The 25,368-nt window shown below is 38.4% G+C and overlaps 1 long non-coding RNA gene across 1 annotated transcript; it reads left to right on the top strand.

The window, feature by feature from the left end:
- The first annotated feature begins 7,568 nt into the window (after positions 1–7,568).
- On the top strand, positions 7,569–25,257 carry LOC113953843. The gene is made up of 4 exons (XR_003530036.1): positions 7,569–7,736; positions 19,141–19,186; positions 21,984–22,055; positions 25,139–25,257. It is a non-coding gene; the product is annotated as an uncharacterized LOC113953843 (long non-coding RNA).
- Positions 25,258–25,368: the final 111 nt, after the last annotated feature.

Here is a 25,368-nt window from a genome sequence, read left to right as displayed (position 1 = left end):
GGCTTTTGCTTCTCACAGTATTGCTAGAAAAGGACAAAAAAAGAGAGAGGAATTGGTGGTGGTGAAGAGTTCTCTTCCTAATTCTTAAGTTCAGTGTTTACAGGCAGCAAGAGAGAGATTTAACTTCTTTACTGAAGAGGATTCAAAGCCTCATGTTTCAGGAGACTGACTTAGCTACAAAAATCAAATTGACTTTGCAGAACTATCTATTTCTCCAATGTTTCATCATTGTGGAGAGAGGGAAAGAAGGAATATGACACTAACTAATTGGTTAGGTGTGGGCTGCAATTTCTCTCTGCTATGGGTAATAAAGTATACAGAAGCATTTTTATGAGTAAGAACTGGACTCCACATCTCCCTGCTCCTGGTTGAGCCACTGGATTATGTGTGAGGGGACCAGAGGAGAGGAAGAAAGACAATGCTCAGGATGCCAACTGAAAGTTTAAAACATCTCTTAACTCACTCGTCCATAAGGCTAAGTGATTAGTTTACCATACAGAAGCTTCTGGTGAAGTAGAGGCTTGAACCCAGTTCTCCAAGGTCTAGGTTGACAGTTTAACTACTACTTCTCGGCTTCCTATTCGAGTGTATTCACTCTTCCCCTTGTCAGTTGTTGATCAAAATTACAAATGTAGGGTTTCTCTAGACAGTAGATGGACTGAATGCATTAGAGCTTTGTACTCCACTATGTTTCTTTACAGTAATAAAATCTCAGACAAGGAATCACCAATTTCTCTTTTTGCAAACTAACTCAGACTGATAATACAAAAATGAGAATCTTTCAAGTCTGTGGTATGACCAAACTAGATAAGTTCAACTTTGGATATGTTTACAGTCAGATATCTTTGCTAAAGACAAATCCTAGCAAGAGGAGGGTATGTAGGTGTGTACTTCTACCCCAGCTTCCACACAGATATCTCTTAGAAGCAGGCAAGTTGCCTTGCACAGGTTCAGTAAGGGGAAGCATCTTTTCGTCTGTATCATTAACAGTAATCATCCACAGAGTTTGAAACATGAGAGCTGTATTTCTATAGAAAGAATAACTGTAGATAAAGTGAGGTGAAAAAAAGAATGAAGTAATATTTTTACGACACACATTTAGTTTGGGAGTCTGCATGCTAGAAGAAACTGAAAAATTGTTATAAAGGAAAAAATCTCTTTAATTTCTGTTCATTTCCATTTGAAAGGTCTAGTGAGATGTTTTTGTGGGAGTTTTTTTGTGGTTTGTTTTTTTGTTGTTGTTGTTGTTTGTTTGTTTTGAATGAAGCTGAAATGAACAGCGTTCATTACTTGCTTTGCAATAGCTATATCTGCATTGTGCCTTGCTTGCTTCCCTGTGTATTGGTGTTACTTACTTGAATTTGCAGAGCTGGCAAAAACTGTTATATTTTCAGAACTGTAGCTAAAGAGAGAGGAAGAGGTAGGGGGAGGAAGAGAGGGAAAGAGTTGTTTTGTTTATTTTTTGGTTAAACTTCTGATGTCACACTGAATAATTTAAAACTGCAGTTTCAGTATGAGAAGTAGCTGCAAAAAGCCCCACTTTGTGTGTTATCACAATAATTTCTATATTGACTCTATGTACTACTCAAGCAAAATCAATGTGTACATACAATTTAAAATATTGATTAACCTTGTAACTATATCCTGGCATCTGAGGTTCAGACTGGTGGATTATTTTTCCTCTATTACCCTCACAGTAATGGTTCTGTAGATTAGCAGTTGATTCAAATATACCAAATCCAGAACTATCTACAGCTGTAAGTGACTAACAGAAATTGAACTCTGTAATGTTTGTGACTATTTACACTGTCTTAGCTTGGTTGCCTCTGTAGCACTACTGGGTATTTTTTTTAAAAAAATTAAATAGTAGAGCATTGCAACATGCAAATCAGAAGACAGAAATGACCTCACTGAGAGGCAGTTAGCAGATAAATGCTGAAATAATTTGGGAGAAGAAATTGTAGAGTGTTGTAATTTTTTTTTTCTTTTGAAGCCATTTGCAATTAGGCTATTTACAGATTAATTTGCATATGAAGTTCAGGCCCCCGAAGGCCATCTGCCAATATGGCCCTTCTAATTCATGAATTCAGAATATTCCTCTGTCCAGTTCCTGTGTTTCTGAAGGAAGCTGCATCCTGTCTATAGCAGTATCTCTTTAATACTGTCAGAAATTATTTCTAAAAACGTAACATGATTTTTAGTTTGAGGTATGGTCCTCTCTAAGACTTTATTCATCATTGTTTATTCTGAAGAACAGTTGATAGAGCACTTTGCTACTACATTAACTCTTTCTTTAAGGAATTATGCCTGCCTGACAAGACCTCTGTTCTGACATGTGAAGGAACACAAGACAATGTGCTCACTTATATTTTTAATTCTCTTAATCATATGTTGTTTCAAAAAAACCCCAACCCTTGCATAACCAAAGGAGAACCAGAAGAGTTATCTTTAGTTAATAGGCTACATACAGAAATCGGGAAACAAAAAAGTAATCAAAACCCCCATTCTGTGATTAGTGTGATGAATAGCTAATCAATTAACAATATGTATGTGTGAATATAATACATTAATATTAAATGATACCTGATTTGAATGTCACTATCTAATTGTAAAAAAAGATTTTCTTGGTTTTCAGGCTTGCCTCTAAACTAGGAGCTTCAGCATTAAACACAGAACTCATCCTGTCTGTTATGTTCTCCTGACATTGACTGAACTGGGAGAGTTTGAATTCTCAAGTCCTAGTACATCTAACATTCATATTGATCATGTACAAGTGTTTGCTCAGCGTAGAGTTTTCTGAAGTGTTCTTGAGGAGGAGAGCTCAAGTGTGCTTACGTCAAGGTCCCCTCTAGGTAAACTGGGAAGGTCTGTCAGAGACAAGGCTGAGAGAAAAACAGCCTGGGCAGCAATTGTCCCTGAGCAGGTTCTTCTAATGCGTCAGTCTCTCAATATTTCAGTATAGATATAGCCTTTGACTCCCAAAAGCCACTAGTCCTCATTGCATTCCTGTACAAGTCCACAGTGCATTCCTGAGGTGTGATTTTTCTTCTTTTTTTTTTTTTTTTCCCCCCATTCTGTTTGAGGGGAACAGTTCAGGCAGTCTCTGTAAACTGTGTTTTTCTAACTTCTTGCTTCCATACTGCAAAATTATTAATGCTCCTTGTTATGCTTTCTCTAGACAACTGGCATTGTCTAACAATGTCTGGAGAACAGCTGTTCTTTATCCTAAACACTTGTTCCTGTCTGTTCTCAAAACAACTTCATATCTGTTTGACAGCTTGCCATTTATTTTTCAGATAGTGGAAATGTCGTCTTCTTTTCTAGCAGCCTGGTTTACCTGCTCATGGTTTTGACACTCTTCATTGGCATGGCTTTTGCATATTTGAGAACTTCCATGATGTACCTTTACAGTAAGGTCCTCTACATCGGCAGCAGTGTCTTGCCACAGTGCAGAAGCCCAAATAGATTTACCTCTATGCTGCCTGTTGATCTGTTCCGCTTGCTGTAGCACCCCCACAACTATTTGCCATCAACCAAGAGTCAGTATAGGGATGGTGTTGGCCACTTTTCTCATTCAGCAATATCTGGAGCCAACTGGATGGCTTTTATTTCTGCAAACTGACTTGATCCGCCTTTTCCTTTAGCAGTTTTTGAGACATGTTATATGGGACTCCACAGAGCAGTTTCCCACTTCTGATGCTTTTCCAAAATATGATGGGACACATCAGTAAACAGAGCATATTGATTCCCATTTTCTGTCAATTTATTATACAGTGGGGCCTTTTGTGGCATGAGTCAGCTCTTTGGCGTGGTATCCAAAATATCTGCATTCTGCTCAGTTTGTGTGACCTCTTCTTGGATTTTTGTGTGGTTGGGGTTCCTCAGTCAAACCCATCATATGATCAGTGTTAACAACTTACCCCATGTAGTGTTGGTTACACTGGAAAAGCAAAAAGCAGACATTATTGAGTCCTGAAATTTTGTGTGTATCAGTAAAGGGAGCAGGTAAGGGAACAAGAAAACCAGTGCCGAGAACAAGAATATCGACACTGTGGCCAGCAACAGCAAGTAGTAACTTGGCAAGCAATGGCTAAGCAGGTGTAACAACTGTGAACGCAGTCTAGCACATTCTGATAAAATATATAGTTATCTTGAGCCCCACATGGTGTACCTGAAAGAGACTGTTTTGAGTTGGCTCCAGCTGATAGATTAACTTCCCAAGCAGTGTCTTGTTCCCCCAGCTCCCCTGCACTGGGGTGGGGGAGAGAACTGGATAGGCAGAAAAAGCCGCTGATGGGTCAAGTTAAAACCAGTTTAATAAGTGTGTGTGTGCATGTGTGCACGTCTGTGTAAATAAAAATAAAAAAGTGATGCAAAATCAGTCACTCACCACCAGCAGATCGATACCTAGGGGGTCTCCAAGCAATGGCAGCTTGGAAACACACCTGAGCATCACACTGTATGGTATAGAATATCCCATTAGACAAACTGAATCAGCTGTCCTGGCAGCATCCCATCCAAACCTTTTAACCACCCCTAACATAATTGCTGAGGATGACAGGGTGGGAAAAGAGAAGATCTTAACGCTGTGTAAGGCTTTCGAGTGATAGTTAAAGCACTAGTATATTATCAACACTGGTTTGGCCACAAGTCCAAAACACAGCACCATGTGGGCTGCTATGAGGAAGGTTAAGTCCATCCCAGCCAGACACAGTGCTGACTAGTAATGTCTTGTAGAATAACTGCTCTTTATTCTGATTGCTTGTTTACTTTTCTCAAAATACCACCACCTCATTTAACCACCTGTCTTTTCTTTTTCAAACTGTCAAAATGTTTATGGTAAAAATAAACTCCTGTAGAGGTGAACTTTTTTCCTTTCCAGCAAGAAACTGACAGAAGATCTGTGTGATACATGTGGAAAAAATTTAGATCGAACTATGTATTTATTGTATGACGTGGTTAGAAGTTCCAGCTGCAGACCATGACTGTTGTGTGAGGTGCTGTACAAATATGGGATCAAAACAAGGTTTCTGCAATGAGAAGAGTCACCGTTTCCATACCAGAGTTGATGACAAAGCTGTCTGAATCCAAGCAAATAGTGAGACAATATCAGTATGATAGGCAGATCTCACAGATATCATCATCACAGTTGCTGTTAGTAAGCATTCCTCCAAAAATAGGACAAATTTAGCTACAGAGAACAGGATTTTTTTCCTCTGGATTTGTGCTGGAGCAGGGATGGAGTACTCAGCTTTGCTCAGTGGTCAAAAGATGACTTGATCCTCAATATACTTGTGGAGAGAGGAGAAGCTGTTCCTTTAGAAGACCTAAAAACATGATTCACTTTCTGTGTGGTACTGAGTGCACTTCAGCTTCCAAGCCTTTCTCTGAGCAAGCGAGAACACGGGCACTTGGCACCATTCAGAAAGTCCTTAAATGTGGCAGAATTGTGATCCTTCCAAAAAGTTGTGAGTGCTGTAGTAGAAGTCTGAATTTCCCTTGCTGTCAAATTCTATTTCAAGCTTAGCAAAACAAAAATCCTTCTTTACTGAGGATATGCAAATTACATCTATCATCTACTTTGTCTTTAGACAATTTGCAAACTGGCATATGGGGTTTTAAGTCCCTGATGATCACTTTGGAGGCAAGTCTCCAAATACAACACTGGAATGGAAATCAAAACCTTTTGAGGAGGGGCTTGTTTTGTACCGATAACTGCTTACTTATTTTTCAGTAGAAGTATCTTTTACCTTTAAATGGAAACATTTGAAATCCAAGAATGATTTTCAGAGGGAAAAGGCCTTTTGTTTTGTTATTTTTTTAAATGCCATGTCAGCAGATCTAATGCCTCCAAAACAAATAATTGCAAGGTGCTTCTCTGCCTTGAATTCCTCTGATATTTTGACTCTTTTTTAATATATTTTTAAAACCGAGATAAAAATATAACCTCTCTGAACTTGACTGCAAATACTTATTGCCAGCTAAAAAAGAAAGAGATCAGAAAAACAAGTGGTTTTTGATGGGCATTAAAAGCTTGGTTGTTCTTTCTCTTGTGAAATATTATGACGTTCTCATAAAACCCCTTTTCCTTTTAATGCTGAAGCAATGCTCCTGTTAATAATGTAATGCTGATGGCACCAGCCACCTCTAGTCATGAGAGAAATGAGCTGGCCAAAGCAATATTCGACTTGAGGGATTTGTCGAAGCAAATGTGCCCCTCACCCCTCCACACTAGAAGCTGCTGAAGAGAAGAAATATGATGATACCTTAATATGGTGAACAGCCACCATGTGCTTTTTGTTTGTTTGTTTGTTTGTTTTCCTTCTGTGGGTGAAATAAAATAATTTGATTTATAAAGTAGGATAGCACACCCTTAATAGTGTTATGTAGATGTAGGAAAGGCTACTTTAGTAAAAGTGATCTATTTATTAGAAGAGTTTTTGACATGTTGGGACTAGAAGTATGTGCAGCAATAAATATGCAATAGATTAAAAAAACATACTATATTCATCTCATCCTTGTGTGTGGATCTAGACAGGAAGATGGTCTGAGATGCCTTTCCACCCTTTGTTTCTGTCCCCTTGTATTAGCGTGAGTCTTCCAGGCCACTTTTCACCATGTCAGAAGTAGCTGTTTGTCTTTTACGCTTCACATTGAAAATGTGTAACTTGCTTCTAAGTGCTACCTTAACCCCACAGTGAACTATGGAGATGAGCCAACAATGGTGAATTGGAAAGAATGGAGTTTACAAAGGATCAGTTACTTCCCTTAGTCTACTGTTCACCTCTTACAGCTGAATTCAGGAATGAGGGTGCTGCTTAGCACTTGTACTTCACAAAATGCTACTAGAAAGTAAATAGACAGAAGGCTCTCTATGGCTGCTCATAGTTGCTGGGTTAAATTTCTGCTCTGCTAGCTGGCCCCAGCACTCAATGCTGCCATATAGCATACCAGGTGTGTGGGAAAAGGGGCCCTGTGCAACAAGAGTGGAGGCCAGCTCTGCGGGTGATCCAGCATCAGTTACATAGGCTGTTATTCTGGGAACTGAGAAGGAGTACTTGGGGGTGTTGGAGGAAAAACTTGACATGACCCACTAATGTGCCATATCAGAAAGCCAGTCAAAAGAAGCATGGCCAGCAGGTAGAGGGAGGGGATTCTACCCCTCTACTCTACTCTTGTGGAACCACACCTGGAGTACTGTATCCAATTCCAGGTCCCCCAACATATGAAGAACATGGACCTGTTGGAGCAAGTTCAGAAGAGGGCCATAAAAAAAGCTGGAGAGGGACTTTTTACAAGAGTATATAGTGATAGAACAAGTGGGAATGGTTTAAACTGAAAAAAAGTAGATGTAGGTTAGATATTAGGAAGAAATTCTGTGCTTTGAGGGCAGCAAGACACTGGGACAGGTTGTTCAGAGAAGTGGTGGGTACCCCATCCCTGGAAGTATTCAAAGCCAGGTGGGATGGAGCTTTGAGCAACCTGGTTTAGTGAAAGGTGTCCCTGCTTCTGATATCATAGAACCATAGAATTGTTTGGGTTGGAAGGAACCTTGAAGATCATCTAATTCAAACAATTCTAGGATTTGCTTGGCTATGGTGACAGCTGAAAGCTAAGTAGGTATGGTGGACAGGAAGATCATCCAAGAGTTTCATTTGTGGGGTGTGTTCAGGCTCAAGCAAGAAGTGCCTGAGCTGCTGTTTGAGGTTAGAAGTTGAAGAGTGTCAGAAGAGCTGGTATGAGTAGAACACAGGAGAGGATACAAGTGCCAGTAGGAAATTTTCATAAGGGAAGGAAGTTTTGCTGCATGATCTTATTCTTTATTACAATGAGGGGAAATGAAAATCAGGGGAAGGTGCATTAATCAATGAGTGAAATGCTGTTATGCACTGGTTGGGAAATGTGATGTTCTGTGTGTTAGTCTGCTTGTGCAGTGCTCAGCACAGGTGTCTTAAATCTATGTGTTGGTGGTGAAAGGACTTCTCAACTGTATTCATAAGGAACATCCATGGGTGAAAATAATACAGTGGTCTGTGGTTTTAATCAAAAATTTATGATAATTGTGCTTTGCTGGTTATTTAGGGAAACAGATGTAGGCCCTGTGGCCATTTCATATTTCTTAATGCAGACCTAGCTAACATACAAACAGTGCTGAAAATTGTTGGCCTATTGAATTAATTGGCAGAAATCATCTTGCAGCTCTAATTCTCTGAGGGACATTTGAAAAATCTCAACAGCCCATACTACAGCTGCTAGCTTTTCCCCTATAGTGTGCAGAGGGGAATTGAAGCATCTTCATGGGAAAATCTGATTAGCAATGTGGTCACTTAATTAAGGAGTGAATGATCTTTTCTTTTTGCTGCTGAATTTTCTTTCTCTTTCTTTTATTTTAGTGGAGTTTTTTTGGTTTTTTTTTTTTGTTTTTTTTTTTTTTTTTTTTTTTTTAATAAGAGGGATGACAGTGCCTTCAGCCTCAATCTTCAGATAGTGTGAATTGGTCCACACCTGTCCATACAACTGAGCTGGTTAATTTTCACCAGCAGAGACTCTAACTTCCCAAGTGCAAGAGCTCTGATGGGGGAGGGGGAAATGCTACCTGAATCTTTGGGAGAATGGGTAAGACTTGGTCCTGGATCACTGGATTCAGAGAGGGTTTTGTCATTTGACTTCAATCAGATCAGGATCAGAAGCTCTGAACAAGGGCATCCTGAAAATGTAACTTTTGGTCTATCAGGATAAGTAGGAAGAGTTCTGCAACATTGCATATTGGTGCCAATAATATAATTAAAAAAAAAACCAACAGAGATATTTGAAAGGAAGTTCAGACTCTTTGCTTAAAAAATGAGAAAAAGGGAAATGTACATTTTTGTTTACTGATGTTGAATGGTATCAGTTCCTGCAGTTGTGATAAATTCAGAAGGAAAAGCCTAAAATTATGGTTTGCTTATTAATGTTATATTTCTTTGGCACCTAGAGAAAGCTATTGCATGAGGTCCTGTACAAAAACATACTGTGAAATATTTCTTTGCCCTGTACAGCTCTCAGATTAAAAAAACCCCACACCCTCCCAACGCCCCAAAACCCCACTACCTCAACTCCCTCCCCCCAAACCCCTGAAGAAACAGAAGCAAAAACTAACAAACCCATCCAGTTTAGGAAAATAGAAATCTAAATCTTGAAATCTTTCTGCTTTTATAGTTGCTGTAATAGGATAAAGTTAAGATTTTACCCTTATATCAGTACTTGGTTCAAATACTTGGATTATTAAAGAGCTACAGTCTTTATAAGAGCTGGGTGGTGTGGACTGCCCAGTACATATGACCTCATCTTATTCTCTTTAGGGAGGAAGGAATGGAGGAATAGGGGATAGAAGGGACAAAGTCTCTATTCACTTCAAGGGACAGAAATGTTTACTCTTTCAAGTAAAGCCAAAACCTCTGTTTTGCCCACGAGTACTGCTTGTCCTCTTTGGGCTGCTCACGTTCTCCAGCTAGAAACTTGAAGTCATTTTGTGTGTGGTTCTCCACTTTACTTTTTAGACACATTTCGTGGTTTCTGATTATTAGATATAGAGCCTTTAGAATTAAAATTAATTACTCTGTATTGATCACTGTGATTGTGACACTATGTTAAGGTATGAATGTGTCCTCAAGAGTAAGGACTATTTGCCTATCTTGTGTTCTTAAAATGGTGTTGCCCCATAGGCTTTGTAGGAAGTAGGGTTTGAGCTTAAGACTATTGACTGTAGGTAGAATCACTTCAGAGATAATGGTTGTATTATTAGTGTAATAACAGAGGTAAAACTGGGTAAAGAAAATGAGTGGGGGCTTAATACTGCATTTAGTGAAGAGTAAGCAGAATCAAGCAGAGGCTTGACAATATCAGTGGATGATATTATTAAATTTGTAATGAAAAGTCTTAGAAAATATATTAGCTGACATGGCCAAGGACAGTCTCTGTAGAATTTGAAAGCAGAGGAGGGACCTTGGTGATTCTTGGAACAGCCAACAGCAATGTAGAGTTAGGGGACTGGGAAATGTTTTTTAAAATTAGAGAGGCCTCTAGGAAGGCCACAAAATTGATCATGCAGGATTTTAATTACCAAGATATCGATTAAGATAATAAGTATGCACAAATTAAGAAAGGGTACATAGTGCAAGACTGCTTCCTTAAGCTGTTTCTGAGCTTGCACACCCACACACTCTCTTGGAGTCAGCCCTGGGGAACTGAGCCAGCTCTGGTGGAGAGGACCTATGGAGCACCCTGATGTCAGACTGGGAAGGATAAAGAGTGCTTAAGGAAGGATAGAGGTTTGTTGCTTTGTTTTTTTGAGGTTAGTAAAGGGCAGTTTTGAGGAAATGCGTCTAAGGAATTTCTTCTGATTATGAAAATCTCCATCTGTACAACTGAAAAATAACTGTCTTTTCCTTAGAGAGAATGTAATTAAAATGTGTCCTGGTAAAGTCTACATCGGCTAAAGGCTGATGGGAGTAAAGTCAGTATGAAATTAGCATGAAGTATTAAGCAGCTACTTTCTTAAGCTGTAGCATAATCAGTGCAGTAAGGAGCAGGATAGGGTAACACAGAAATGAAAAAGACTATAAAGTTAAATTTCTGTTCAATTTATCAAAATATTTTTTTTGTATGTCATTTCTCCTTTAGCCATTCCCTTTTCTAAATCACACTTTTAGAGCTACAAATGTTTTGTCTTTAACAGGACAGGTGAAGATGGTTATAACAGGATATGTTGAGATATGTAATGGAGTATTATAGGTTGTGCTCCATAGGATTTATGGATATCTTTTTTTCATGAAAACCCTTTGCTTTCTTTTTTCTGACTTTCACAATTGTCCAGAGTAGAGGTGTTGGAGGACTGAGGTGAATTATAGAGAAACAGTCTTAGTTTTACTACCCACTAGCAATAATAACTAGCCAGGCTTGAAGCGAGGAAGCAAACCATGTCTTTTCAGCAGAAAAACTATCCTACCTCTTAAGGAGAATACAAAGAATTCCTGCTCACAACAGGTCCTGGAGGAAAGAAGTTACATTCTCGGGTACAAGGGAATAGTCATCTTATTAGAGGCATTTTTTGGGGGGGAGAGAAAAAAATAAAATAATCACTTTTATTCCCCCCTGTATTCATAGTGCAGTAAGGGCCAGAGAAAGCAGCTACAAGAAAAATGAAACAAATTAGAAAAAAAGCTAGGACAGAACTCTTCAGTAATGTTTTTATTATCTATTTTCCATAATGAAAGAATGGAAATAAGCTTTATTTAGAAAATCGTTTTCTTAAGTTGCTGGAATAATCAGATAATTTGCAGTAAAGCAAATGGCCTGCTTCAAATAAACCACAACTATTCAATATAACCAACATACAAGCCCATGTTTAGTAAGAAACAAAGTTAGAATTATTGATGTCTTGGTTCCAGTGTTTTTTTGTTTGTTCATTTTCAATAAATGCATTAGGCCTTCTAATCAGTCAAATGTGATGAATGGGAAAATGCAAGACAGGAGCCACGTATTATATTTTAAAAATACTATTTAGCTTAAAGTTGATTTTTAAGGAAAAGAAAATAGGGCTTTCTATATAGCACCCATATTAAAGAAAGAACCCTAATATAAATTAAGTCTCTTTTTAAGGGATATACTTTGGTTGTATTTGTCAAATAAGCTGGTCAATGTAAGAACAATCTACCAAATGGTGGCTGTGGGGTGAGGTGGAGATCAGGGAGGAAGGCTTCCCTCTCAAATGCTGTGGAAGATGTCATTTTAGTTCTGTCATCTGCTGAATGGACATACATTTCATAAAGTGCTCTCCTTGTTATGTTCCCATATGGCTGCTCTAACTCTCCCACCAAAGCTATTTCAATTTATATAACATACTTTTCCCCCTCATTGGGTTGCTGGTGAACCCTGAGAGTGTTACCTCCTGTGAGAATAGCTGGGTGCTCTGCATAACCACATACTCAACCCCCTCCCTTTCATGTTTTACTCCTCTGCACAGGCATGTGGACAAAACACCTCACCCTCGTACTCCATGACACAACTTTCTGCATTAATCTGGTCCCCTCTGTACAGAAGAGCAGTGAAGTCTGTTTCTACAAATCCATCCATTCCTCCTTCCAAAACCACAGGCTGGGTCACCACCTGCCTCCCACAAGCAGAAGTTAAAGAAAGTTGCAGAGGAGCAGGAAAGGATACCATACCCTGATATCTTTTTCTGCTTTCCTTGGCTGGCAGTAGTGATGTGCACCCTGTTGTCCTGAGCTCTTCATTTGCCTGTTGCTTCCACAGCAACCTGACAAGCTCATGCTGTGGGTGAGTTAAAGCTGGCCAAACTGAGCATCCTTTCTCTTTGTTACCCAGGTGATATAAAATAAAACCTTAAAGTGTAGATGTTATTTCTTAGTGATCCTAATAGATACTTCTTCCTCTGTATGCCTTCTGATTATATAAGTGGCTAGAGCTGCCCTTCTATCTTTCCTAGCCTCCTTTCCCCACTCTTGCAAGTTCATGTGCTTCCCTAGCTTCCAGCTCCTGGTGAAGAACAGGTATGCTGGGGCTACCCATCTGTAATGGGGCTACCTTCGCTTACATCTCCAGTACAAGCTCCTCATTTCTTGAATCTGGTTGAGGACTGTATTTAGTCTCTCAGCCCCATGGTGCCAGGTGAAGTTTTTTCAATCTCTTGCTTCAGAAAATTGTGAAGGAACAGGGGAAATCACTTAGAGTGAATGGATAGATATTCAGGGCAGGAATGCTAAAATCAAGTAGAGAAAAATATTTAGTGGATATGGATCGTTTTTTTGCTATTTCAGCCTATCCCTGCCTGTCAGTTATTCCTGTGGCACAGAGAACATAAACCAAAATTAGTGCTTTGAAGTTAGGGTAGGGCTGGCAATTTAAATCAGTTGAGAATCTGTTCTCTGTTTTATGACCAAAAAAATGTTAGCTTGGTGCAGACATGCTTACTGAGCCCCTCAGCTTTCAATGTGAAGTTATTGTGGCAGATAATGGCTGGAAGTTTTTGCTGGCTTCTGTGAGGGAAAGGGAGGAGTTCTGATCTTTTAAACTTAGCAGAAAATCACAGAAGCACCAAGGTTCAAAGTTATAAAACCTTTTTAATATCCAACAGCTATGTAATTTTGTCCTTATTAAAGACGTTTGCCTAATTTTTATGTAAATAGCCACAGCCTGGTGGTCACTGTAATCCAAAAGCATTACTGCTGGCAAACAAGGGATTAAGAAGAAAATGCTGTATTGAAATTAAAGCCGTAGGGCTTGATAGAGCTAGGTTACCATTAAATTCTATAGATACTGTATCCTTCTTGCCAGCTCCATTGCGCTTTAATCCAATGCTCAGGGTTTATTATAACTAAAAAGTACTTCTTTAATCCTTTTTTCACACACTGTAATGCAAACCTTGATGCTGATAATCCACAAAGGTTTGTGCATTTGTTAGATCTCCACTTCATTAAATTACCAAATTTTATTGGCAGCAGAGTAAGGTGGCAAAATGTCAGCATGGCTTTACAAAGCCAGCAGTTGCTCACTTTTAAAGATGAATATGATCTCTATGAATGCCTGTTTACTACATTTCAGCATCAACATGTAGAAAGTGATGGAGGGACAGGAGGAACTCCACAGCAGACTTTCAAATTCCAGTGACATGTATTTTTCTCAATTGGCATTCTATTGAACCAAGAAACTAGGGGATATGGGTTTACAAGAACATAGAGTCTGAACTCCATTGCTAGACATCTTGGGATTTGTTGAATTTGCACTTTTTTAGTGATATCATATGGTCTTTGAGTGTTCATCAGTATTGTGACATTTGATACTGCAAATGCATGCCAAAAGAAACAGAAGTCCAACATGAAACAGTGGAATCAAAGCTGCATATGTTTTCTAGTGGTTGATAAAGTGTTTTCCCCCAACCATCTAAATGTCTGATCTGCAGAGGCTAATCTCTGGAATTTGTGATGATGTTCCTGGTCCCTAATCAGTGTTATATTTCATGTAGGTTGTGCTGGGGCTTTCTTGGGTTGAGGAAAGGAACTACTCAGTGTAATGTAATGTCAGTAGCAGGGCTGAGGATCCTTATATATATTAAGGTTCATCCCTGAGGGGCATTGGTGCAATTCTAGTTTGGATGTTGATCATTTAAATTCTTGATTCAAAGCTTTTGCCATTTTCTTTTTCTTTTCAATCCAAAATGCCCCATGGTTCAAATCCATTCCTTCAAATAGGCTCTTAGTCATGTCATCAGGACTTTTGGTTGTCCTTAGGGCAAATAACCACTACAATGAATTCTACTAAACCAAACTGCATGCTGGGAAGTACAAAAGAGAAACTTTATAAGGAGTCTGTTAAAACCAATATGGGATCTAACACCCCATGTTGGGACAAGATTTTTTTGTCCCTAGAATAACTAAAGAAGTCTCATTTTTAACAGTGCTTGAGAAGTACAGGAGACAAGAATTTAGTCACACTTCACTTGGATTCCTCAGGAATGTCTTTGTTTAGTTTTAATACAACTGATTTCAGTTGTGATGAGGCAGAACACATACCTGAATGGAACAAAAGCAGTCTCAAGAGAAACCTGAAACGGGATTTACATTTTATGGGGTTTGACCTTATGGCTCCTAGGAGGAATGAATCATGCTTCTGTGAGAAATGACCTAACCTGATCTGTTGTTTGGCTGGAACTGCAGAACTGGAAAGGAATGCAGTGGATGCAGAACATAGGCTTTGCAAGTATAGTCTGTTTGTTTGGGTTTTTTTAAATTATACACACACGTGCACACACACACATATACATACATATATATGTATAAGCCCTATGTATAGTTTTCTTTGAGCTTTGTTCTTGAACAATTTATTTCCATTTATCAGCACCCCAGTGCTGTTGCTTGGTGAGAGCTACTAGACTGACCTGCCATTTCCAAAGGCCAGGATATAAGTAAAGAGCAACATACAAGAGTTGAAGAAATGCACATAAAGCTGCTGTGTAAATTTGCATCAACTGTGCTGAGACATTTAAGTTCTGTAAATTGTATGTTGGCAAGATAAAGACCAGGAATGTGAACAATTATATTAGGTTTAAAAAGGAGTTTCTACTAGAAGGACAATTGAGTGAACAGATGTTCTCACTCTCAAAATGATTAGTTTTAATAGAGATGTATGATAAACTGTAGTTATCTAGTGACTTAGTCTATGTAAGGCATAACACATACATAAAATGCAGCTATAATAAGGGACAACACTGCAGGAATGGAGGGGTAGATTAAGTGACTTAAATTATGTATATTCATCTTACCTTGAGAGGAGATATGAACTAGATGACTTTTTGAAGTCCAAACTATTTCTATGTAAGTCTATGAATTTCCATTATTTTCAGTTCTTTTTATGCGAAAGGATGGAAAACTGCTTTAACTGCAAACTTCTCTTTTTGACTGTGCACATTATGTTACTTTTGTTGAGGAAACCTAATAATTACCCTGAAGATCAAATCTATTGTCTGTCATTGCTGGTACTTCTTGAATTTCTGAGCATAAATAATGCTAATGAGTTTACATGGGATATTATCTGCTAATAAATTCAGTAGTAGAGTGAGTATCACAACTGCATATACTGAAAATAACATAAGTTGAAAAAAATAAGATAGACACAGTGGTACTCTTATCCAGTTTGGTGCGATCCAAATGCAACGGTCCTGTTATGGCACATCTTTCTCGTCATACCTTATTAAATATGGAAGATGGCTACTCAGAACTCTTAGATTATCTGTGTGATCCCCTCTGTTTCTTGAGTGGATCCCATGTGAAGCCACTTGGGATTTTCCTGCATTCTGTTTTTCTCTTTTTTTTCAAATAGAGAGGCTAGTTGACCAGAAAGTTATACAGTGGTGTAGTGCATGTAATAAGAAGGGAAATTTTCTTAAGCAAATTTGATGTTTTAAATGACAGTGTAAAATGTATTGTTACTAGATTTGACATTGTCTTTCCAAGCAGTGTGTGCTTAGGTATGAATGGGACAGTGCTGCCCCATTCATATCTAAAAGGAAGTATGTTCTCTGCACCAAAAAAAGTGTGAAGGGCTTTACAGCTGAGACAGTGAATTTAGTATAGAGGATTCAGTTTTGCATGTTACAAATAAAATTACCGGTAGTTTTGCTAGTTGGGATAAAAATTCATAAGGCAGGTTAGTATGTATGCTCCAAGGGCATAAGCCAAACAGTGACTGCCTGAAATGGGCCTGAAATTGGCCCACAGTGGTGGATAGCTCTGCCTAACTGTCCAGTGAAGGCCTTTTATCCTTTCTTTGGAATCAAGACCTGTTTACTCGCTGAGTTGTGATAGAAGTATGTGTTGACCATTGATCTCATCTACTCTGGCAACTTCAGTGTGGGAGTCATATCTGGTAAAACAATGACAGTGTGTTTTCAGAATATGTCAGCTTATATGTTTTGACTGTGGGGGCTGAGAAGTACCTTGAGTGATTAATACAAGGTTGGACTCAGAAGTGTAAAAATAGCCAGGGCTGGTAATAGCCCTAGCAAGCAAAAGTTTTTGGGTATGGAGTGGCACGGCATGAACCAAAAATACACAGCTGGGGAGAGGGAGATCCAGAAGTCTTAGCTCCTCTGTCTCATGTTTTCCTCTCTTGTTCTCATATTGGTATGGGGTCTAGCAGTAAATCTGACCCTGATTAAGGGGTATTTGTCTAATCACATGCTCCTGGGTATACAAAAGAGACAAAACTGGGGAACTTGGATCTGCTTCCTAATCTTATCCTAGCCTGTAGGGAAGAGTAATCAGCTTTAGGTCAAAATCAGCGGCAGGGTACTTTTCCTTCCATGCTGGCTCAGTTCTAGTGGCTGATAACCAAAAGTGCAAAGAGGAGGGATCATATGTATGCTCCCTTATCTTGTTTTTTTTTTTTCTCATGGTCTGTGTTGCTTTGCAACTGCTCCCTTTTGGGTGCAGGGCCTGTCATAGGGGAAGGCATTTGAAGTCCTCAGCCCCCATCTGTTTCTTCCTGCTTGGCAGAAGGGACAGTCCTACTCTAAAGCAGGGATTCTTGTCCAGAGATAATTTTAGTTCCCACACTTTTAAGAACTGTTTATTAAACTCTGTACAGCCTTTTCTGGTCTCTGTAGATTTGCATCTGTATAAAATAGCGTAAAGTAATATCAGATAAGGACAATAGAGGCTGTATTCTTGGGACTCATGAATGGAAGGGACTCTAAAACAAATGGTATCATGGCAAAGAATAAAACAAAATAAATATGTACCTGCTCTACTGTTATTTTTTTTGTTGTTATTTATGAGTTTGGGGTTTGCTGTGTGTTGCGAGATTTTTTTTTTTTTTTTTTTTACCGCTGTGAGAGACAAGGTACTGGGCTGGCTGGATTTTTGGTCTGACATGATACTGACCATCCTCAGTAATGTCCTTAATGTTCAAAAAATACTTAAAAAAAAATAGCATTTGTTTCAGCAATAATATTTAATGGCTGTGGTAATCAACACTAGACAATTACTTTGTTTTTTTTTTTTGGTTGACAGATATCTAAAATCTCAGAGGCAATTTCACTTTATGTTTGTGACTGTGGGAGATGTTCCCCCTTTTCAGGGGTAAAAGGGAATATATGGGACCAGATTTCTCTTGTGCTGTTTTGACTAGGAAGAAAATTTTACTTGTAAATCTAAGGTAAAGCTTTGACCACTGAAAAGAAATTATGGTTGTTTGCTGCTGTCCAGGATTAAATTTGTGGGTTTATTTGCATAAGTGAGGTTAAATACATGCACTACTGCCAAGGTCTGAATTTGTTCCACTTACATGTATGTATTTATGTATATTATGATCTCTTAAATTGGATGTGTAGGGTGTGTATATCTATATGGTGTAAGTGCATATATACATTTCTACAATCACATATACACATCCTACATATGCATGTATGTGTAAAGTGATAATTTATCATTGCCAAGTATGTACAATGCTTAAAAACAAATCCATCAATACAGGTGTTTGACTCTTTTATCAGTCCTGCCACAGAACCTCTTTCCTGGATGGGAGAAATAATGAGGGAGAAAAAGGTGCTATTCATAGAAAATGGATCGCCAAAACAAAGTTTCATAAAATGAGGTTTTCCTCACTTTTCATTAAACTTCTGCCATTTTAAAATATACATATTTTTTTCCCCAGAAAAAGGTGTGTTTTTCTAAAAGTCCTTTCCAAGCTTCTTAAATGCTACTCTTTCTTATTCCACTCTTCAAAGAGCAGCAGCCACGCTATCCCTCTTTTCGACTTCAAACTGTGCTGCTCTGTCAGTCCAGCACAGCGAGAGTACTTTGAACCTGAGAAGAGAATCTAGTTCCTTTTTTTGGAACCTTGAGAAGGACTTTTTGAGAGCACTGCAATTAGCATTTCCTTTTCACCCAATGCACCTTTCTTGACTTTTGTAAAAGTAAACTAAATAATAATAAACATATATTTACACATGTGGTTCCCTTGGGTCCAGCAGAGATACTCTTTGTTCATACTTTACAGGGATTTTTGGGTCCTATTATTTGGACCTTTAGCCAGATGTTGTGGTATCTATGAAACTTTTCACAGGCTGCTGGCTTTATGTGGGGCAAGTGTGAATTGACTTTGGTTTCCTCTCAGGGGTAACTTTATTCTACACAGAGTAAAAAGATTTGGTAAATGTCAAAGGAAGGAGCCACAAGCCGTATTAATCTTACCCACTATACAACCAGACCCTTGGTGGCTTTTATTCTTGGTGGCCCACCTTGGTTGCAGCAATGTGAACTCTGAATACCAACAAGGTACCAGGCAATTTAAGCAAAGTTAAGCTCCACAGTTGCTTCCTGCTCTGTACTTGCACTTTGCCCCAGGTGATTTGACAGCAAGGGATCAATGGCTGTAGTCTGGATAAGGTCCTAAATGAGGCCTTAAGGGGTGTAAGTGCTGGAGTGGAAAGCAGAGGAAATGTGCTGCTGCTTTTCCTCTGACTATAAATAGCCAGGTCATCAGTACAAACTTTGTGGATGTCTGGCACCAGCATTTTGAACTGATTTGTGGAACACCACTGAGCATTCTGAAAAGCACTCTTTTTTTCCTTTTTTGTTCTAGAAGTTTGCCTATGCCAGCTTCATGTGAAATGTGGGGCACGCTGCAGGTAATGTCAAAGACACCATATTATTTTAATTTATCTGAAATACTTGGTGGTCCAGGTCTCAGCCCACAGAGAAATCCTTGCACTATCTCACCAGAAGGAGAACCCTGCAGGCTGCAGTGAATGGCTGGGGATTTTTTTTGGGGGGAACCACTGCTGAGGTCACATGTGTGTCCTGTAGGAGACTTAGACCCCAAACCACTGGTACAGCAGAGGAAATGAGCTACTGCTTTTGGCATGAGGACGTTGAAATCAGCCAGACTAAACGGGACCAGGGTGTGCCATGTTATTGCAGTGTCTCTGTGACTTCTAAAAACACCTGTGGGAAAAAAAGGTACTTAAAAATGACCTCACCAAGGGAATGTCTATAAATATAAAAACCTTAAGAAACAGAGAATTCTAAAGTAAGCAACATCTGCATTTTCCTTGAAACTGTATCTTTTTATCTGTGCCTCTCCTAGCAAGTAAATATTTCCTGGTCTATAAACACCTCCACGTTTACAACACACTTCTTAGGCAGTAACTTGCCCAAATATCCTGTGGTAAGACAAAACCGTTCAAGTGTAAAGGATTTGTTAATGGAAATTGGTTCAATCAAGCTTCCCTTTCCACCATTGTCTCCCTCCCCACCAGCACGTGCACAGACTAAGCACTGCTTCTCTACAGTAATATGAATTTTGAGTTGTTGATAAATACAAGCAGGTTAACAACTAACATCAAAGGTTTACCAGATTAAAGTCAAAGGAAGATGTGATTTTCAAGGCCTTGAATAAACAAAAAGGGTGAGATTCTTAATTATCTTTCTAATACAAGACTTGGTAGGCTTAAATGAACAGAGGAGCAAACATCATTCTGTGCACTAACCGCCACACTACTGGGTTTCTTACTGTAAGTCAGTTAAAGGCTACATAAGGAATGAAAGATAAGGCAAATAGGTATGTCTGTAAAGTGAGAGATCACTAAAAAAAGGTGACTGTTGTGTTTGATGTAGTAAGAGGTGGAGGAAAAACTAACTATAGCTTAATGGGCATAGCAGATTCTGAGACATATATGGCAATTATTAGTCATACTATTTGAATCTGAAAGGGCATCAGTTCAAAGGAGTGCTCAGAAAGGCTCAGGCTGGAAAAAGCAAGCTATTAAATCAGCTCTACTCCTCCGAGTGCATGTGAGGTTTTTTTCCCCCTTTTCCTGAAAGTCTTAGGGTACTTTTTGAGAAGAGTATGATGAAATTTCACAAGTGTTGCAAGAAGGATAAGATTTGTATGTATTACTATTGTAGAGATTTTTAGTTCTCTCTAAAAAAGCCAAATTTACCTGTTGTTAATATAGTCATATTGACAATAGGACGCATGTACCACCTGCTTCTATGAGATTAAGATAGTTTAAACAGAACCACACAAAATGTGTCGGATATTTATGAAGTGCATAATTTCTAATCTTCTCTCCACCGTTTTACTGTCTCTAAGTAATACAAAGAGGAACCATATAAATTTAGAAATGAAGTAAAAAAAAACCCAAACACTGAATTTAACCCATCATCACATATTGCTCATACTTGAGTTGAAAACACAAAAGGTGAAAATTGTAATTACATTTGTAAATATTCATGAGATGTATAAGGCATAGATACCTTTAAAAAACCAAAAAAACTATCCTGCTTCAGTTTGAGTTCAGAATTTTTCATCTAGTTTCTGTGACTGAGAGGGTAACTAGGAATTATTTTTATAATGAATCCTTCATACTTCTTTTGTTAAGAATACCCAAGGACATCTTTTATTTCTGTCAATAGAATAAGTGCATGTTGGGTGCTAGCTTAGTGTGCATACTCACAAATTTTAAAAAGTATTTAAAGCCACATACGATTCAAGACATGATGTTCTATTGAATAGTTACAGGTGAACAAGTGTAAACAGCTAATATCGACTTTGTTATCACAGCCCATAAAGTAGCTATTGTACTGTCTTGACTGCATGCTAGGTCAGTGGAATTCGGTGTAAATTGAATGTGAAGTGATATAAGTACTATATAAAATAATTACCAAGAAGCAAAAATCTCAAGTTTTTCCGCTTCTAACTGTTTCACATTTTATTAAGGTATTTCACTTACCTGCTTAGACCTGATTACAGTTGTACTTAGTTTGCTCTACAACTCTGCATTTCTTCTGCCCACCCTCTTCCACGCCCTGCCTTTGATTTTTAGAGATTTGTTTTGGTCATCATATTGTTGCCTGTTTTCCCAGTTTGTTGAACATGGTAAAGGTTCTCATACCGCTGTAAAGGAAATTACTTGATCTATTCAGTGAGTTGACATTATGTTTTAGTTTATGTCACAGTTTTATCACTCTTATTTTTACTTAATGTTATCTTCTTTCACTGGTCTTAGTTGTTCTGAAAGGATACAATTTTATAATTTTTTTTGGGTGGAGGAGGGTGGTTGGAGAATATTCTGAGGGCTAAGTAGTTAACGTGGCAGCCTGGTACCATTTAAGTGTATGGGCTTGCGTCCTGGAATTTCTTCCAGATTTTATATTCATTTTGTCGAAGTGATGTAAACAGGGTTCCATAATTATGTCCATGTGAGAGAACAAAACCTCAGAGACAGATGTACACTGTGCAAAATGGAGCATGCAGCTGAATGTAACGAAGCATGCCATCTTCTGAGATATAGCATAGAGGGCTAGATGTTGGCCAGCTCACACTGTGTACTGCCATACTGCACATTATTATGAAATCAACTTTTCCTTAGCTTTGTTTTCATTTGTAAGGTAATATAATTTTTTGGTTTATTATCTTCACAGATTCTACCTTATAGCAACAGTTTACTATGAGATGTGTTACATAGGTTTCTGAACAGTTTTGGAATTTTGGAAGTAATAAAATATTTTTTTTTCTTGATTCCCTATTTTACATCTTAAGAATATGTGTGACTCCACAATTCATTGATCTCAGACTGCAGTATTATTTCCAGTTGGGATGTTGAAATGCTCAATGTTTCACCTGGAGAGCAGCTGTAGGGCTAATGAGAGTTGCAAGAACGTGCTGTGTATTTCTCATAGGTAGGTAGAGGACACCATTGAACACCACATCTTCTTGTCTTTTACCTTGTTGATTTTGCACTGACCACTACCAAAGCTTTGTATGCAACAAAGGTAAAGTGTGAGGTGTTGTTTGCATCACCTACCATCCCAACAGTCTGCTTTAGCAGGCTGTTCTCACCCCATTGCCATTATATAATTGTTGCTATGGTGAATTTGGAAAATGTTGGCTATTAATTTGATGCTGAATGAGGCACGCTCTCATCTCATTGAATGGAGATTTATCCACATAACTCCCAATAATGTGGAGGTATAGACTTGTTTCTCACACAGGAAGCTCTGTAGTTTGCAACAGCCTTTGAAATAGCTGTTGAGAGATCCTGTGTCACTGTCATGCCAACCAAATGGAAGGGTTTTTACTTAATGAGGAGAATAATTCAGAGACCTGCCTCTCTCCTGGAAAAGGAGTGAAAAACAGCTCATTCTCTGTTCATTAGGGTTTCATAAAATTACTAATGAGAAATGAACTAAAATTACAAATTAAGCAGGTAAGTGGCTACAGTTTGGTTTCCATATGAGCTTACTCCTTTGCGATTTCTGTTGCCAAATCAGTAAAACACCTCCATTAGCCTTTTTTCCCCACTTCTTGTGTACCAGTGTGGCAAGTACTGAGAGTTTCATGTCAGTCATGTGCTAATGAGGGCAGCATGCAAGCAGTGAGCAAATGTGAGGACTCTTTCACAATTTATGAAGAAAAACACATGTGCTCCTCCATTATGTAGAAGAGCAATTTAGTTATTTCTGTGTCTCTGTCCTTCACTTACTACTGATCATAGGACTCTGGGTATGTAGAGGAGGAGACAATCAGACAGATGGAGGAGTATGAGTGCTATGCCACTGCCTGAGAGAAAGAAATCATGAAGGCATGAAGTAGCCCAATATTATATTTTCTTTGAAGCCCTGCCTAAAAGGGGTAAAATATTACTAGGACTGTGGAGCCCAGTTGTAATAGAAAGGGTGTCTTTGGACTCTCTTGGGAATCTAGGCTAGGTAGAAAGGACAGATTTTGTCCATGAAATTTTTGAAGTTTGTGTGATGGTGGAAACTGCATTCAGTAACTCTGTCTCAGAACTCAGACAAGGTCCTCTACTGGGTATCTTAGTGCATATCTCCATGGAGAGACAGTCAAAGCCAACTTCTCATTTTGCAAGAGAAGGGATGACCTATCCCGAAAGAGAGAGAGATATTATCTGTTGCTGTGGTTATAGTGTCTGTTATAAACTGCATATTTCAAATGAGAACAGTGATAAACTGTGTTTCATAATAATGACCCATAATATTTGAAAGGAAGCCACCAAGAAACAAAGAAGAAAAGATGGTGTGTGTCTGCACAAGTCAAGTGTGCAAAGAGTGAGTCTTAATTAACTCTGGCAACATGACTGTTGCACAAGTTAACAGGAGGTGTAAGGAGCATCTGCCTGCCTTGTTCTAACTGACACAATGGATATCTTACATTGCAAAAGAGATGGTGCAGATGCTTTAAGTTACAGAGCAGATGTCACCCTTCAGGAAAAGGGAAACTTCAGACATGGCTTTTTTTATAATTGAAAAGCATTGTCAGCTTGGCAGCTTCTTGTATGTTTAAATGACAGATATTCATACTAGTTGAAAATGAACCCTGCTCAGCAGACATTGGCAATGTTTTGTTATTTCCCCATTTCTCATTTCTAAAAGGCTAGTAGATCATTTCTGTTCATTAGACTTGATAGGAATTAAGCATGGAAAATCAATTTCCTCAGCCTCTTTTCATCTTGGGGCTGTCCCAGGTATTCTGCCTTGAAACTTCTTAGTCAGCCATGGTATGTGAACGTGCTACTGAAAGGTGAAAGTAAAAAATCAAATTTTACACAAGGAATGCAAACATCATCTTTTGCCCATTTCCCTTTTTCTCTTGCTAACATCTTACTCTTTTTAGTTGTACCTGTCCAGCATTTGGGATTATTCACAGAAATCTAGGCAAAATGAATGTTAGAGTAGCCCTGAAAACATAAGATATTCAAACTGTGCTTCTCTAGGAATATGCACAGTTGAAATCAATTGTCTTTCAAGGACAAATAAGCTGAAATATTTCCTTTTTTTTTTTTTTTTTTTGGCATCACCAAGCAAAGACATACTTTCTCGCACTGTATCTCTGCATTTACTTACCTATCACATCATCAAGTAGATTGCTTTTCCCATTATGCATGGTTTTATGAATAATGCTTTAGAGCTACAGTCTGCTCAAAAAGGAATCAGTGCAAAGCATTATCTTGCTAGTAAGTATGAAATACACCTTTATGCCAGTGTGAGAATTTGTTTCAGTTTTGAGTCCCATGCTGTCTCAAGAGGCAGGGTCCTACAGCATGGCTCTCTGGTGAATGATGCTGCATGGAAATGCAAAACGAGACAAAATGTTTTTGTCAGATGAAGTTGAATTGTTGTGAGTTTCAATTAACAGCATTTTTTCTCTGTCCTGGAATGTGTAGATCTGAATTTCATTGAGATGAATTTGAATTTTTACAGCACTTGAAAAGCTGAATTTTATCACCTGCTGTCTAAACATTTAGGTTAAAAAAATACTGATTTACTGTCTATGTTGTTGCTTATCAGCAAACAGTATAGCAAAGGGATGAGGTGGGTCTCAATTACTTCAGGATCATTGTGTAAATTTAGTAAAAAGCATTGCAATGTTAATAGTATCATTTTAGGGTGTAATTTAATTACATTAATGATATTTAAAGCCTTTACTCCAAATTCCAAAGACTCTAAAGCCAGAACACTGTCTTCTTGCATGCCTATGTGTGTCCAGAAGATATCAAACTTGCAAATATTGATGACATAATCTTAACAAAGGATTTACTAAGGTGTCTTTTTTTCAGGGCTCCTCCTCCTTGGATTCTAGAGAAAGATGCCTTTTTCCCCCTGCTATTTAGCAAGTTTTGGACTAAATTGCACAAGACGTTGTACCCATGTTCTATTCTAATAAATTACATGAAATATGAAGAAATTGTAGATAGAAAAATGTATTTTATTTTGGTTTTGAGAAAACAGTTGCAGTGAAAAATGTGTGCCCTATGGAAAGGTAGTTTTAAAACCTAGACAGTGCTTG

This window comes from Corapipo altera, unplaced genomic scaffold, assembly GCF_003945725.1.
Source record: "Corapipo altera isolate COAL_440 unplaced genomic scaffold, ASM394572v1 66, whole genome shotgun sequence".
In the NCBI taxonomy this organism is placed as follows: Eukaryota; Metazoa; Chordata; class Aves; order Passeriformes; family Pipridae; genus Corapipo; species Corapipo altera.
This window is presented reverse-complemented; position numbering and strand designations above follow the sequence as displayed.